Genomic DNA, 16733 nt, shown 5'->3' on the forward strand with positions numbered 1-16733 from the left:
TTTTTAGTGTATGAGACATTCACACCCCTTATGGGATTTGAGACATGGAACCTTGAAAACAAAAGTATCTGCTATATCCCTTGATCTTCAAGAGAATCTGTGAAAGCTGTCAGTAATACTAGGGCTTATATCTTGTTTGCAGATACTGAGTCTTGGAGGGGCAGCCTCAAGGCAGTGTGTCACATGCTGATTAACACATTGGGCCTGAGCAGCAGTTTCAGTCCCCCAGTCAACAAGAAGTCTGAGAGGTTCCATTTCAGCAGTATTTTGCATAAAGCACCACGTCACACTACAGCACTCTAGAGAATGGTGATCTAGCACTTGAGCAGCTTTGTCACATCCCAAACGTATTCACAGCAGCCTCATGAAAGTCCCAGGACTGCTCTAGCAGAACCTATACAGCACTTATGAAGTCCTCCATGCTGTAAAGGAGTCTGCTGTCAGTGTCTCAGTATGCCTTTAATAGCATGGGAATCCTTTGAAATGGGGGTCTGCCTTTTCACTCAGTGGAAAGATTTTCAGCTCCTTTCAACTCAGGTATTGCTTAGGTGAAGAGCCAACCAATCCCAAAGGTGAAAGGCTGATACTTAGTAAAATATCTTTGACTCTCCTTACAAATTTGGTTTACTGGGGGAAAATACAGGTTGATGGGGAGGGGTTAAGAAGTTAATATTTTGAACATATAAAAATATAATAAATGCAAAAAATAATTTTATCTGCCATCCACATATCTCTTGGTGCTTTACAAATATTATGGAATCCACTGGAACTCATGAGTATTTCAAAATGAATATTTTGATGAGCTCTGTCTCTTTTGCTTTTTGCAAACTTTCTGCACATAGCTAATGATTTTCTCACATTTTTTCTTTATATGGATTGTGATTTAAAAATAAAACTTTGTGTGAGCCTTTGTGCAAAGTTTAAGAAAAGAAGACTAAGAAGAAAAAGAGTAATGTGTGCACTTAGCAGCACTCACTGACCATTAGATAAACTCCTCTGCCATTGCTGGAGAAAGTGATCTGCAAAACAAACAATAGCTGACTCACTGACAGCTCAGATATAGCGTAAAGGAAAACCATAAGTCTAAATTGAAGACCACTTTGAACTCTACCTCCCAAATCTTTCCACCTCTCATGGGCACAGGGAGCAGGAAGAAAATCTCAGGTTGAGTGCTGATCCCCGGAATGAGTTTAATGAATTCTCCTTCTCTGGACTTTTGTATGGAATTTATTCTTTCGGCACATGTGTATGTGTAGTGTTTTGGAAAAAATAATTAAAATGGTATTCAAAATTCTACCCTTGTTTATACCAGTGCAACTCCCACTGAGAAGTGCACCATTGTAACAGAGGGGAGAATTCAGCTAATTGATTCCTATTTATCTATATTCCTATCATTTATAATAATATAATATAAATAATATATGGACATATCCTATCTCCTAGAACTGGAAGGGACCCCAAAAGGTCATTGAGTCCAGCCCCCTGCCTTCACTATCAGGACCAAATACTGATTTTGCCCCAAATCCTTAAGTGGCACCCTCAAGGATTGAACTCATAACCCTAGCTTTAGGGGGCTAATGCTCAAACCACTGAGCTATCCCTCCCCCTCTATAAAACAGGCCCCTCATACATACAGTGCAGATGCCCTGCTCCACAGAATTCCCCACCCACACACAATACAGAGCCCTCCACAATTGATACAGCCCATTTTACAAATGGAGAAACTGAGGGCACATCTTCACTACCCACCGGATCGGCGGGTAGCAATCGATCTATTGGGGATCGACTTATCGCGGCTAGTGAAGACGTGATAAAATCAATCCCTGATCGCTCTGCCGTCGACTCCGGAAATCCACCGCGGCAAGAGGCGGCAGCGGTCGACTTGCCGCCGTCCTCACAGCCAGGTAAGTCGACCTAAAATGCACAACTTCAGCTACGCTATTCACGTAGCTGAAGTTGCGTATCTTAGGTCGACCCCTCCGCTGTAGAGTAGACCTAGCCTGAGACACAGAGAGGTGAAGTCATACAGGTGACTCACCCAGTAACAGTGCTAGGAATAGAACCCAGGTCTCCTAAGCCATACTTTAATGCACTAGCCATTAGGCCATGTATACATCTTGCATACATTTATATGAGCACAAGTCAGTTAAAGTCCAATTTAACTTTATGGAACTATATGGTCTTGATTCTGATCTCACGCCAGTGTAAATAAGGAGTAACTCCAGAGCAATAAATGGATATCAAACCAGTGGAAAATCAGAATTTGGTTCTGTAATCTTATGGATTTCAGAGAATACCAGTTTATTACAGTTTTGAAGATTATCCCCTGTACTACATAAAGCCTGTCCTTCCTTAGGAATTTTATTCATGCTAGTGGTTTTTAATTATATTATGCAATATCATTAACTGATGAGAGTCTCTGTAATGTACCGTGACTTGAGATACTCACAATTTCCATTACTTAGATTATTTATTTACCATTTCAGCTGGTTGTCCATTTCAGATATAACTATAGAAAGGGCTATGATGAGATTTTGAAGTGATGGGTCATGGGATATTTCCTGGGAAACCAGAAAGTTAAAGGTTGTGACAGATGACAGAAGATGATAAAAGAATTATAGATTGTTTAGCAAATGTGTCACATAATAGCATTCTGTTTCTTCACCTTTCAAAGGGTGCCGGCAAAGGTGTAGCTAGAATCCCTTTTGAGACAGCAAGGAACCGCAGTGTAAACTTCAGCTGTGGCGGTCTCATGTGAAAAGTCATGTAAATTGCCCACTTCATTTTACGTGGTATCCTGCAAAGCGTGTGAACCCCTTATGCATAACAATCTGTCCCACCTTGTGTTTAGCTTGAACTATCTGATTTCCTTCTTCGGACTTGAAGAAGAGCTCTGTGAAGCTTGATAATTTATCCTTACACCAGTAGAAGTTGGTCCAATATAAGATATCACTTCATTTGCTTTGTCTCTCTCATATGAAAAGGTTACAATGAGAAATTACCTGATGAGAATAAGCAAGTCTTTTTTCCTGCATAGCTTTGGTGGAGATTTCATTTCCTTAACACAGGGGTCGGCAACCTTTCAGAAGTGGTGTGCCAAGTCTTCATTTATTCACTGTAATTTAAGGTTTCACGTGCCAGTAATACATTTTAATGTTTTTAGAAGGTCTCTCTCTATAAGTCTATATTATATAACTAAATTACTGATGTATGTAAAGTAAATAAGATTTTTAAAATGTTTAAGAAGCTTCATTTACAATTAAATTAAAATGCAGATCTTATCAGTTTAGTGTGATCCTTGCCCTTGCTTTTCCTTCTGAGTTTTCCAATGTCTGGTACGTATTTGGATACTTTAAGCTGCACACAGGCTTCTGAGTGATCAGTTGTTAACCGGCTCCGAGAGGGACGGAGGACAGATTTCATGTGTGAAAATGCCTGTTCACACAGGTATGTGGATCCAAATGCTGAAAGCATTGCAAACGCAATTTTCTTCAAATAGTTAAATTTCACTGGCAGGGACGTCCAGCAGGTCAGAATAGAGGCCCCATGATCTCTCTCCGTAGCTTCAAGTGCACTCCGCAGATCTCCAAACTTTGATGCCCACAATTCTGAGTTTTTTAACTAAATGAGCTGCATTTCAAAATCTTCAACACCCATCCACTGAAATACAGACAAATCCAAGTCACTTTCATTGAACTTTTCAGGTTGAATTAGAAAAGAAAGCATTGGGCCAAATCACTGGAAATCTTGAAATCTGTCAGAAAATTCTGATTCCAGTTCTTGCATGTACATTCCAATCTCATTGACACTGACAGGGCAATGCGTCGATAGCTCTTATGTGTTGGAAGTAGCAGAAAGTCGAAGTTCGAATATCCAGAGAAAAAACTGCTAGTTTTACAACAAATGTCTTCCAGGCTTCATAAAGACCCAGAATCATTTGCCCTGCACCCTGGAGACAGAGGTTGAGTTCATTTAGGTGAGCAATGATGTCAGTTAGAAACATGAGCTTACACAGCCATTTGTCATCATCCAGTTCGGGGGTAGTTTTATTCTTTTTCCGACAAGAAAGCCTTGATTGCATCAAAACAGTTTACAAAGTGCACCAAAACCTTGCTACAACTTAGCCACCGAATGTTGCTGTAAAGTGGAATGTCGTTATAAGCACTGTCCATCTCTTCTAGCAGTGCTTAAAACTGTCTGAGAGTCAAAGCAGATTGAGCAACAAGGAAATTCACACCACTGTATTCATCACATTATTAAGCTCTAAATTAGACATTTTAGCATGCAGGTTTTCTTGATACAGTGAAATTTGACTGTTAGGCAGCCAATTTGATCTTCAAGTAACTTTACAAATCCCTTCTGTTTTCCGACCATTGCAGGAGCACCATCTGTTGTCACACAAAATATTTTTCTGATGTCAACTCCTCATTCTTCAAAATGGTTTACAAAACTTTCCACTATATCTTCTCCCTTTGTTGTGCCATGCAGGGGTTTTAGGCAACGAAGTTCCTCTTGGATTTCATCGGAAGCACAATAGCTTGCAACAACTGCCAAATGTGGAACATCGTTTATATCCACACTCTCATCAACTGCAACGCTAAACACTGTTGTGTCTTTTAATGCAGTCTGCTTTTCGTTAATGTTTTCTGCCATTTCGCTTATGCGTCTCTCAATTATTCTGGCAGAGACAGGAAGTTCTTTTATTCTAGATACGATTGTATCTTTATTTGGCAAATCATTGAACAAAACCTCCAAACTGCTGAGAAAAACTTCTTTTATATATTCCCCAACTATAAATGGCTTTCCATTTTTTGGAGTGCACTGTGCAATCTTGTAACTTCCTTCTGTAGCTTGTTTTTTACTTACACTTAAGCATTTAAAAACACTGCTTTGCTTCTCACATCCTGCTACTACCTTTTTGATCGATTCAGTCTCGTCTGCTTTGTCAAGAAAGGTTTTCTTGTGCTTAATTTCAAAGGGTCGTTGAACACCTGATGTGTGACAAACAACACTTTCACAACAGAAAGCACAAACAGCACGGTCCTTCTTTTGAATAATCCAAATGTGTCTGTCCAAGAAGGCTGAAATGAACAGACATCTAACTTTGCTCTCTTAGGAGCTGGCATTTTGTCAAATGTACCTCTCAACTCACAGTGGAAAAAAAAATCGCGACAGATGGCACATACAACGTCAAACGCAGTGCGCTGCAGGGGGCCGGTGGCTGGAACTTCAGGCTGGCAGCGGGCTGAGCGGGGCCGGCGGATGGAACCCCAGGCCGGCAGCAGAGTGCCACTGAAAATCAGCTCACATGCCGCCTTTGGCACAAGTGCCATAGGTTGCTGAATCCTGCCTTAACATTTCAGCCATGAAAGTCATAGGTGATTCCTAAACTGTTGATGTTTTTCTAAGGACCCAAGGAATGTCTTTTGGTAACATTTTCAAAAGCACTTAAAGTGACTCAGGAGCCTAAGTCCTGTTGACCTTCAATTGGCCTTAGATTCCAAAGTCACTTAGGCACGCTTGAAATTGTTTTATAGTCCTGTAGTCTTAAAAAATTCCTGCAGTACAGGAGTGCTTTTTTTTACAGGAACTCATTGGTATTCAGGACTGCAGCCTGCAGGGCAAGATCAATTTTCCAGGACTTTCTATTTAAGCATGAATCATAGACTTTAAGGGTCAGAAGGGACCATTATGATCATCTAGTCTGACCTCCTGCAAAATGCAGGCCACAGAATCTCACCCACCCACCCCTGTATCAAACCTGTGTCTGAGCCATTGAAGTCCTCAAATCATGGTTTAAAGATTTCAAGGTGCAAAGAATCTTCCAGTGGGATGCTTTTGTAAAGGACAAAGAGCATACTGTGTCTATGGAACAAGTTTCCCAAGGAGATCAAGTGAATTCAGAGCCTGACTGTCTTTAGAAAACCCTACAAAACCTTCTTTCTCAAAAAGGTGTATCCAACATAAGACAGACACATTGCCTTCCACCCAAAAAAACCCAACTGGCCAAAACAAATAAACCTTGAAGCAAATCAAGCTTTAAAAAAATAATTGTATCCCTTTTACCAGATGGTGTCGGCAGTAACAGAAGCTGGGTTCAATATCTAGGGGTTCCTCTTAACAATACAAAACAGAACTGGCTTCATACACTCAGAGCATGGCAAAAATGTGCTGGTGGGGCATGGATCCAAAAGCATTAGCCAGATCGAGCCATGTTATGGTACATTGCCTCCATGCCCTCCTGGCCATGTCGATGGCAGTTTGAAGGACAAAGTTGTGTTTCTAACAGTCTTTGCAAGACATGATGTCCTTCTGGATGGAGCTGATGACCCCTCCCTTCATTGACCAGTCTATAATCCTAGCCGCAATGCAGCTGGCATACAGTTTGTACATGGTGGAGCAGAGAGAGATGGGTCTCCAACCCATCAGAGACTTCTTCCAGGAGCTGGCAGTATGACAGAACTGTTTGCACTTGATGAAAATGGCAGTTAGTACCAGGTAACCTGGATCTTGTTTTTTCAGGAAGTCATAGTCAATGGCATCTTTTCTTGGGGATGTGTTTTTTGTCTTCATAAGTCTAGCCATTATTTCCTGTGATGTAAAGATTTCTTCCAGGCCCCCTTCACAGCTAAGCTGGGACAGAGGATGAAGGCATCCTGGACCTGCATGTCATTCTGGACTGAACTAAACTAAAACGAAAGAATCCTAAAGGCTAAGCTACAGTCTAAGGTTGACATGCGCATTCTGGATGCTCCATGTAATGCCATAGGGCAGTTGAGAAGGAACTGAGGGCGGTTAACCTGCGCAGTTCTGTATATTCTTGGTGCAGTGCACGAGGAAGTCTAGAGTGTGTGTGTGCAGGCTGAACAAGTACTGCTATCAAAAATATCCAGTTAAAGGTGCCTGTGTACCTCAACTGGAGCACCCATATGAACACTACTCAAAGAAACAGTATTTCCTTCAGATGTGTGATCTGTCTTTGACAGGTGTTTGTATACATGTGGTAGGTTCTAGTTACTGCATAACTGCAAAATGGCTAGGTACAGTAGGTGTCTTCCCACAGTTTCATGGTTTGTCAATGGCTGTGGACCTGACCCTTTGGTATGGAGTAACAAGAGAAGGTATTCCTCTCAAGCATTTCTCCCTGAGAAGCAAACATTGAGCTGTGACTTACAAAGACTATTATTGAGATTGGCCTTCTAAGGCCTTGTCTTCACTAGACTATTTTAGGCAGTTTCAGCCCTGCAGTTAAAAAAAATAATAAAAAAACCATATACCATCTGGATCAAATGTGTGGATCAAATTTACAAGCATGTTAATTACCCCAAGCTAATTGGTAATCAATTATCTCAAAGTAAAAAGCTTGGTGTAGTCATACTCCAATTCCAGGTTGCCCAGGGTTAGAAGGTGTCTTAGATGTCCCCTGCATTTCTGTGCAAAGGCTAATCACAATCCATCTCTTCACAGAATATTGACTCATACATATAAAACTAATTACATCATGAGTTAGGGATCACAATTTCCCTACTTACTGGTTCTGTATGATCACACAGCACTGGGAATTCTCTAATTATCCCAGACTTGCACATCATTTAGATGCAAAGGATGAGATAGAAAGGTCAAAATGCAGAGACACACAAAAAGCATGATTTCCATCTATTTGGATATTAGTCATAATAGCTTGCGACTCTCTAGGAGAAATCAGAGGGTCTCTATTATTATTTCTAAAAGCAAAAACTGAACCAGAAGAACAGGAGTCTGTATACAAAGTGGTCTGTTAAAATAATTACATCATTGAAATATTTTGTTTTAACTAATCAGGAATTTTTGGTGTTTTATTTTGGCTTTTTTGCATAGTTGTTTCAAAGTATTGCAGCATGTATCACATAAATCTACTTCTGCAGCAAGGCAGAAGTGTGGGTCAGTGGAAAGCATAAATCAGGCTATGTGCCTTGCGAATAAAGAATGCAGTAAAGAATGCAGGAGAGTCTCTTTCTAAGATTGATACAGAAAGGGAGGTAAAAATGTAAGAGGACTTGCTCATCGCTTTATTGTCATAATATTTCAGACTTGTCTGGCATCTTCCACCATAGTTGTCAAAGAGCTGTAGGGAGATGAGTTAATATTATCCTTATTTTACACATGTGATAACTGAAGCAGACTGCTTGTGACTTGCCAAAGTTCACAGAATGTCAGTGGTAGTGAGGAACAGAACTTTCAAAATGGATGTTGATAAATTGGCAGGGTTCAGGGACGAGCCACAGGAATGATTAAAGGATTAGAAAACATGCCTTATAGCAGTGGTTTTCAACCTTTTTTCATTTGCAGACCCCTAAAACATTTCTAATGGAGGTGTGGACCCCTTAGGAAATTCAACCTGTGGTCCGTGGATCCCCACTGTAGAAGTCAGACTGAAAACTAACTGAACAGAATTCAACTACAAATGCTGCATGTGCTCAGCATGGCATTTGATGCAATATGAGAAAGGGCCCTAAACTGTGAGCTTCTATGGTAACAACAACACTTCCATGTTTTGACCTGTAGGTGGTGGTATTCACACTTTTGATTGATCAGAAAAATGGAATGCCTTTTCTGGGATCTGAAACTTTATTTTCAGAGTCACCTTTCGTGGACCCCTTAGACATAGTCTGTGGACCACCAGGTGTCTGCGGACCACAGGTTGAATACCATTGCCTTATAGTGATAGGCTCACTGAGCTCAATCTATTTAGCTTAACAAAGAGAAGGACAAGTCTAGGGTCTATAATTGCCTACATGGGGGAAAAAAATTGATACTCTTCAATTTAGCAGAGAAAGGTATAACATGATCCAATGGCTGGAAGTGGAAGCTACTCAAATTTGGGCAGAAAATAAGACATACATTTGTTACTAGTGAGTGTAATTAATCATTAGAACAGTTTATCAAGGGTCATGGTAGATTCTCCATAACTGGCAATCTTTAAATCAAGATTAGGTACACTCTGGGAATTATTTGGAGGAAGTTCTATGGTCTGTGTTATACAGGAAATCAGACTAGATGATCACACAATGGCGCATTCTGGCTTGGACTCTTGGAATCTATGAACTTTGGTCTCTGGACTTCTCATTGCATGCTCATTCCACTAGATCAGTTATCCTAAATAGCAGAGTGATTGTTGGGAGCTCTATGAAGGATATTGTAAATCCTATATTTTAAAGATTTGTGGGCTCCACAGCAAAAAAACTAAGCATGTTGTATGTCATGTGACCCCAGTTTAGGGAGGGTGAATAAATTGCGTCAAGGTCAGCAATCTTTCTACATACTCTATAACAAAAATAACTTGGAATTAAGGCATACTTTAACAGTAACTGTTGTGGGCCATTAACATTTTAAGATAACACACTGAACTACTTAAAAACTATTCTCAGTAGGCATATCATATATATTAGGCCACTCACTGTAACATGTGCTAGAGATGCCTAGAAATTAACTCTTTCCTGTCGGTAAGTGTTAGTGTTGGAAATCTTATCAGTTGCAATGAAGGAAGTCAGACTCTATTTCCTACTACTAAAGTGATGCCTGCTATGTTTCCCATCGCAACTTCAGTATTTTTCCTAGTTATTAGTAAATTTTCTCCCTTCATTGATTTAACAGAATTGGTGAAATGGAGTCAATGGATTTATACTGATGAAGAATATGGCTTATTGTCAACATTGAACAAATAATTGGCAGAAAAAGAATCGTAATGAATTTAGTCTTCTTTTTTTTGCTCAGGAAGTGTTCGCAAGTATTTTAGTAATTTGTAGTCTGTTGCCAGGTAATAGACAAAAAGCAAATACAAATAGTCTATTGTCATCCTTTCTCTTGCATTGACGAGGGTAAAGAAAACATTCCTTCATAGCTGGCAGCATTCTATCTGACTGATGCTCACTACCACAACACAGAATAGCAGCCACATTAGATGTCCCTGTAAAAGACAGCAGTACTCAACTATGCCATTTCAATTTTGTATGGTACTACACAGACTACAGGTGTAAAAAATAAGTATGTTCATTAATCTGGTTCATAACAAGCGATACCACCTTCTTCATAATTACTGCAAATGATCTCCTCAGTGATACCAGAATAGGTCATGCACCTATCCATCTTAACCATGTCCATGGCACATATTTTCCAAGATGGTATTTTATGCAAGATTTATAATAATTTCAAGCTTCTTACCATAATTCTTCTCTTCCTTAAATAAACTATGCAAGAAACAAAATAGTGGTGACCTTTTGAGAACATTCTATCAGATATTCATTTTATTACCAGAACACACCAGTGAGTTTGATATTAATGGATGTTACCTAGCTCCACTATTTGTTTTACAGTAATGAGATTTTATAAACACTCAAAATTGAAATTAGCTACCTTAGAACACAATACCTACTTATCTGTAATATGTGCAAGACATCTCTAAACAGCTTTCACCAATCAAGTCATTTTCCTTTTAAATGTCTGTATTTCCATTAAAGATACTTTAATCTTTGTTTTCCATTGTTGTTGTTTAAGAATGCTATACAGGAAAAACTGCTGAAAATTTTTTCATAAGGATACACAACAGCACAACAATATCAATATTTGTTAAGTGCTGTGGTCAAGCTTGACGGCATTAGGGATTTTCTGATTCAAATTTGAATATGTGGATTTGATGCCTGGGTAGACTGGATCAATGTTATAAATGAAAAGTACTTTCATAGTAAGTCAAAGCTTGATGAAGCAATCACCTAGTGAGAAACTGTAAAAAACCATCAGTTATTTTCATGAAGTGGTACATTTATATTTAATCCCTGGAAACAGGAGAAAAATCAGTATGCATATTTTCCAGTGGAATAAGACACTAAAGCTTTGCCTACACTGGCAAATTTCTGTGCAGTAAAGCAGCTTTCTGAGCTGTAACTCCCGAGGTGAACACACTGCCATGCCACTTAGTGTGCAAAAACTGTGCAATTGCAGCACTGTACAAAAACTACCCCAACGAGAGGAATACAGCTTTCTGTGCCAGGGCTACAGTGCCGCGGTGCCAGTGTAGACACCCTGGTCAATTACAGCACTGCGATTGGCCTCCAGGAGGTGTCCCACAATGCCTGTTCTCACCTCTCTAGTCATCAGTTTGCACTCTATTGCCCTGCCCTCAGGTGACCAACCATGAACCCTACCCCTTAAATTCCTTGGGAATTTTGAAAGTCCCCTTCCTGTTTGCTTGGTGACTCATGCAGTGGTCTCGGCATATATTTCCAGATGGACATGCTCCAGCCGTAGGAATCAGGATACCTACGGTCAGATTTCACAATGCATGACAGAAAGGGGTCATGACCTGGACACACTGCAATGCAGGATCAAACTGAAGGATCTGCAGAATGCCTACCACAAGGTGCTGCACCCATGAGCTGCTGATTCTACAAAGAGCTGGATGCGATACTCGGTGGCAACCCCACCTCCGCTGCGAAGACCACTGTGGATACTTCGGTGGCTCACGTGCCAGTCGAGAGTGGACCAAGCCAAGAGGAAGAAATCTTGGATGAGGATGTGGAGGGGAAGGAGGATCCAGAGGCAGAGGATGACTCGGAGATCAGAGATGCATGCAGCCAGGAGCTCTTTTCGACCCCAGAGGTGGCTAGCCAGTCACAGTTGTTGGAACTTGGCGAAATGCAAATAGGAGAGGAGACCCTGGTAAGTGGCTTTCATTTTGGGAATCACTGAAGCAAGTTTTTGGGGGCAGGAAGGTTGCAGAAAGCAGGCTTGTCTGCCACCGCATGCCAAGTCTGCCTTATAGTGATAGACTCACTGAGCTTAATCTATTTAGCTTAACAAAGAGAAGTCTCCCCCAATTCACGGGAATCTGCCTCAGAGATCTCCAGGAAACTCTCATGGAGATACTGGGCAATCTGCTGCTGCAGGTTCTTTGGTGGAGCTGCTTTGTTTCTTGCCCCATTAAGGGTAACTTTCCTGCACCACTCTGCCATCACGGGGTGGGGTGGAGGGACCATTGCTGCACACAGGCGAGCTGCATAGGGGCCAGGGCAGATGCCGCAGACTTGGAAAAGACCCTTCCTTGATTCCCTGCTCACCCTCAGCAGCGAGATATCTTCCATAATGAAAACAGCCTGTGGAAAATATGGGGACAGTAATGATTATAAGGCCCCCCCTTACAGTGCTGACTCTCCCCAAGAGCCACATGCCCAGTGTACAGTATGGCCCTGGAACACTGATTTCCCCTGCCCCTGTGGTTACTCACCATTTTGGGGGTCTTGTGGCTCATGTGTGCTTGCCTGGGGTCAGCCAGTTAATGATAGGTATGTGAATAGTGGCTGTGTTTTAAATCACTGAATCAGTGGTCTGTGTGTTGCAAACAATACTGCTTCTGTAAAATGTTGCATTTTGGCTACACAGATATGACCTAGAGAGCCCAGCCTCCCTCTTTGTTATCACCAGCTGAACAGCTGCACAAAATTAGAAAGCGGCCATGAAGAACTGAAGAGGACTTTCTGCGTGATGTCATGATGCACTCTGTGACCAAAAAGCAAGAATTGAAGGAGTGGCAGGACAGTGAGAAGAGGGACCAAAAGAAGAACATGTCATGCCAGAACGAAGCCACAGAGCGGCTCTTAAGGAGCACAAGGCGCTACTAGCACTGCAAACCGTGCCCAACCTCCCCTGCAGCTGCTGTCGCAAAACTCTTTCCCATGCACCCCCCAGACACCGCCGACACACTCTTATCAACCTCCTGGCTCCAGTCTGAACCCGCTGCATTCAACTCCTCCACCATCACAGTCCAGCACTACGGACTCCCAGTACCCACTGCACAACACTTGTCCTTCTACAGTTTGGCCCTGCTAAAGTACAGTACCCGCTGCACTGTATTCCAAAGGAGAAGGTTGGATATGATACCTGGACATACACAAATCTTTAGCCATCCTGGGACCCCACCTTCTCCTGGGTCCCTCCCTTCCCCCATCCCCCTCAGTGCTGATATCTTTTTTTGTTTGTCTCTCCTCCGGTTGTTGTTTTTTAATAAAAGAATTGTTTTGGTTTGAAAGCAATCTTTATTCCATTAATTGAAAGCAAACAGAGCCCTGCAAAGCAACGGGCAATTTTCTTAAACCTTCATAGTGCATCATCTGCACCAATCACCTCCTAGCATTACAAGCACTGCACTCCCGAGTACAGCAATAAATATTAGTGGCTTTCAGCTTCAAATTGCTGCCTCAAGGCATCCCTGATCCTTATGGCCCTGCGCTGCACCCCTCTAGTAGCCCTGGTCTCTGGCTGTTCAAATTCAGCCTCCAGGCTCTGAGCCTCAGTGGTCCAGCCCTGAGTGAAGCTTTCACCCTTCCCTTCACAAATATGGAGCGTACAGCACACGGCTATAAGCATAGGAATATTGTCATTGGCTAGGTCCAGCCTCCCATACAGGCTGCACCAGCGGGCCTTAAAACGGCCAAAAGCACACTCAACAGTCATTCTGCACTTGCTCAGCCTGTTGTTGAACCGCTCCTTGGTGCTGTCAAGTTGCCCCATGTACAGCTTTACAAGCCACGGCAGTAAGGGGTAGAAAGGGTCTGCCAGGATCACAATGGGCATTTCGATTTCTCCTACGGTGATCTTCTGGTCCGAGAAAAAAGTCACTGCTTGCAGCTTCCTGAACAGGCCAGTGTTACGAAAGATGCGTGTGTCATGCACCTTTCCGGACTAGCCTGCGTTAATATCTGTGAAATGCCCATGGTGATCCACAAGCACCTGGAAAACCATTGAGAAAAAGCCCTTCCGATTAATGTACTCAATGGCTAGGTGATCTGGTGCCAGAATTGGAATATGTGTGCCATCTATCGCCCCTCCGCAGTTAGGGAAGCCCATTTGTGCAAAGCCATCCACAATGTCATGCACGTTGCCCAGAGTCACGGTCTTTCAGATCAGGATGCAATTAATTAGGCAAATACAATTTAGATGGGGCTACTATAAGGTGGGTGCATAACTGGCTGGATAACCGTACTCAGAGAGTTGTTATTAATGGTTCCCAATCCTGCTGGAAAGGCATAATGAGTGGGGTACCGCAGGGGTCTGTTTTGGGACCGGCTCTGTTCAATATCTTCATCAACGACTTAGATATTGGCATAGAAAGTATGCTTATTAAGTTTGCGGATGATACCAAACTGGGAGGGATTGCAACTGCTTTGGAGGACAGGGTCATAATTCAAAATGATCTGGACAAATTGGAGAAATGGTCTGAATTAAACAGGATGAAGTTTAACAAAGACAAATGCAAAGTGCTCCACTTAGGAAGAAAAAATCAGTTTCACACATATAGAATGGGAAGAGACTGTCTAGGAAGGAGTACGGCAGAAAGGGATCTAGGGGTTATAGTGGACCACAAGCTAAATATGAGTCAACAGTGTGATGCTGTTGCAAAAAAAGCAAACATGATTCTGGGATGTATTAACAGGTGTGTTGTGAGCAAGACACGAGAAGTCATTCTTCCGCTCTACTCTGCTCTGGTTAGGCCTCAGCTGGAGTATTGTGTCCAGTTCTGGGCACCGCATTTTAAAAAAGATGTGGAGAAATTGGAAAGGGTCCAGAGAAGAGCAACAAGAATAATTAAAGGTCTTGAGAACATGACCTATGAAGGAAGGCTGAAAGAATTGGGTTTGTTTAGTTTGGAAAAGAGAAGACTGAGAGGGGACATGATAGCAGTTTTCAGGTATTTAAAAGGGTGTCATAAGGAGGAGGGAGAAAACTTGTTCACCTTAGCCTCTAAGGATAGAACAAGAAGCAATGGGTTTAAACTGCAGCAAGGGAGGTCTAGGTTGGACATTAGGAAAAAGTTCCTAACTGTCAGGGTGGTTAAACACTGGAATAAATTGCCTAGGGAGGTTGTGGAATCTCCATCTCTGGAGATATTTAAGAGTAGGTTAGATAAATGTCTATCAGGGATGGTCTAGACAGTATTTGGTCCTGCCATGCGGGCAGGGGACTGGACTCGATGACCTCTCGAGGTCCCTTCCAGTCCTAGAATCTATGAATCTATGAATCCAGCCCTATTGATTTACCTTCTTTTAAATTGTTCTTAAATCCACCTCTCATTTAATGTATTCCAAACAGAGATGCACGCAGTTAGGAACACCTCAGGAATGGAGGTTGTTCGTAACGCTGAACGAAACTTTATGGTTGTTCTTTCAAAAGTTTACAACTGAACATTGACTTAATACAACTTTGAAACTTTACTATGCAGAAGTAAAATGCTCCTTTCCCTTTTTTCAGTAGTTTATGTTTAACACAATACAGTACTGTATTTGCTTTCTTTTTTTTCTGTCTCTGCTGCTGCCTTATTGTGTACTTCCGGTTCCAAATGAGGTGTGCGGTTGATTGGTCAGTTTGTAACTCTGGTGTTTGTAACTCTGAGGTTCTACTGTATTATATGCAGTAATTTACCTTATACAAATTTGCTTTGGAAGGTAGAAAAGAAGAGGTTACTCACCTTGTGCAGTAATTGCAGTTCTTAGAGATGTATCCTTAAGTGTGCTCCACTTCAACATGCGCCTCTTGAGGTGTATGCACACCTGTAGTAGAGCACCCATAGGGACAGTACTTAAAGAAGGTGTCACGTCAGCAGACAATTACATCTTTCAGTTAAAAGAGAAGGATTTACACCAGAGATTAGTTAGGTCCAATTTGGTTTTGTTTCTTTTTTTACTGTCAGGAAATTTAAAGGCTGATATGTCAAGTGTATTTTGGCCCAGATCTTCACATCCAATACCTGATAATATAGTCCCAAGACCATGTTGTTGTAGATCCACCCATGATTGCACTGGTGTGCAGGAAGCTAAGCTCCACACTGTGCAGACTCCTGGCCTCCATTTGCACAACAGATACATGAAATTTGGCTGCCGGAGAACTTCAGCATTGATAGAGAACGTTCCTTTGTCCACTTATGCCAGTCATGGTTTGTTTTTTTTTTTTTTTTGCCTGAAACAAGATTCCACACAAAAAAACCCCATAAAGACAACCAGAAAGAATAGATAAATTGCACAGATAGAGGGACCAGATGTCCCGTTTTTAAAGGGACAGTCCTGTTTTTCTGGAACTTTTTCTTATATATGTACCTATTACCCCCCATCCCCTGTCCCGTTTTTTCCACAGGTGTTATCTGGTAACCCTCACAGATACCATTAAAATATCACATGGACTACATAGAAAGATGCTAATTCAAGAAAGACATAGGGAGGAGACAGAAAACTAAATATGAGCTTTTAGTGCAAAGCTATTGTGAAAACCCAGTATTATTCTTGGATGTATTTGTAAATGATTACATGTAAAGTAAGAAGTACTAGTAATACTCTATTTGCCTGGTGTGGCTCCATGTGAAATATTGTATGCAGCCTTGCCCCCAACTTTTTAGGAAGACTAAGGAAAATACAGAGGGAATCAAAAACCAAAAAAGGATAAGATACTAGGAGACTATGGGGAGAGACTGAAGGAGCTACATTTATGAAAATTAAAGTTAGACGTAGAACAGTCAGCAAACAAATCTACCCCTGCTTTCTGAAATGCCAGCTTCTGTTTCTTAATTGAGGTTGTACCAGATATTAAACTGATACTACATTTGGTTAGTTAAGAAAGAAGGAAATTCTTATTTTAGATATATTATAGGCTAGAAAACAAAGGACTGGAAAATTATCACAGCCAAGAAATATTTCAAGGTAATAGTGTAAATG

Source organism: Malaclemys terrapin, chromosome 3 (genome assembly GCF_027887155.1).
Source record: "Malaclemys terrapin pileata isolate rMalTer1 chromosome 3, rMalTer1.hap1, whole genome shotgun sequence".
Classification (NCBI taxonomy): domain Eukaryota; kingdom Metazoa; phylum Chordata; order Testudines; family Emydidae; genus Malaclemys; species Malaclemys terrapin.